This window comes from Otolemur garnettii, unplaced genomic scaffold (genome assembly GCF_000181295.1).
Source record: "Otolemur garnettii isolate 467f Iridium unplaced genomic scaffold, OtoGar3 scaffold00068, whole genome shotgun sequence".
In the NCBI taxonomy this organism is placed as follows: domain Eukaryota; kingdom Metazoa; phylum Chordata; class Mammalia; order Primates; family Galagidae; genus Otolemur; species Otolemur garnettii.
Window position 1 is genome coordinate 6,534,188 of NW_003852463.1, and position 1,365 is coordinate 6,535,552.

At 39.6% G+C, this 1,365-nt stretch overlaps 1 pseudogene; it reads right to left on the reverse strand.

Annotated features, from left to right (window-relative positions):
* Window positions 1-763: 763 nt before the first annotated feature.
* On the reverse strand, window positions 764-1,153 carry LOC100956296 (annotated as a pseudogene).
* Window positions 1,154-1,365: the final 212 nt, after the last annotated feature.

The window sequence follows — 1,365 nt, forward strand, 5'->3', positions numbered from 1 at the left end:
TGCACACAGAGTACCAACTATATATAGATATAGTCATAGGTCGCTTAACAATGGGTATACATTCTGAGAAATGGATGGTTAGTCACTTGTTTCATTGTGCCCACCTCATAGAGTGCACCTACACAAACCTAGGTGGTGGAAGGTTTAACCTAGACTGCACTCTAGGTTACATGGTACAGCCTATTGCTTCTAGGCTACAAATCTGTATAGTGTATGTTGCTGTGCTGAATACAATAGGCAATTATAACACAATGGTAAGCATTTGTGTATCTAAACATATTTAAGCACAGAAAAGGTATAGTAAAAATATGATATTATTTACATGGGGCCACCATTGAGTATGAGGTTATTTTTTTTTTTTTAAATTTCTTATAGCATAACTGTGTACAATGCAATCATGGGGTACAGTGTGCTGTTTTCATATACATTTTGGAATACTCTCATCAAACTGGTTAACATAACCTTTATGTCATTTTTTTAGTTATTGAGTTAAGACATTCATACTCTGCTTTTAGAAAGATTCACTTGTACCCTTGTAAGATAAACCATAGAGGTGACCCTACCAATCTCCCTCCCTCCTCCCATCTACCCCATTCACCTTCCCTCTCCCACCCCCTTCCCATATTCTAAGGCTATAATTAGGTTATGACATTCCCATGAAAGCTATGAATTAGTTTCAAAATAGGGCTGTGTACATTGGATACCTTTTCTTTCATTCCTTTTTTTTTTTTGATTTTAAAATTTTATTTGATGTGTCTGACAATCACCAGTTAGTTCTCATCCACGTTGACTGTAGATTTTTGAAAGTGGTAACAGGTACATAGGTAACCAAAGTATAGAGCTTGTGTGGTGAATCTTCATCTTCATTGCATTTCCTAGATAACCGCACACGGATACGGTATGGGACGTTCCTTATGCCTTTGGCCCAGACAGCTTTGTTAAGCCTGGTATCAATGCGCACGTCTGGAGTTCCCATCTCTTTCATGGCAAATTTCCGGATCTCTTTGAGTGCTCGAGGGGCACGCTTCTTGAAGCCCACTCCATGGATGCGCTTGTGAATATTGATAGTGTATTCTCTAGTCACCACCTCATTGATAGCAGACTGGCCCTTCTTCTTCTCGCCACCCTTCTTTGCGGGAGCCATTCTGCAGGGCTCAAGTTGGAAAGAAAGAGCATGTGGGCTTTTCTTCCATTCTTGAGATACTTTGCTAAGAAGAACATTTTCTAATTCCATCCATATAAATATGAAGGAGGTAAAGTCTCCATCTTTCTTTAGGGCTGCGTAGTATTCCATGGTGTACATATACCACAATTTATTGATCCATTCGTGGGTCAATGGGCATTTGGGCTTCTTCCATGACCTAG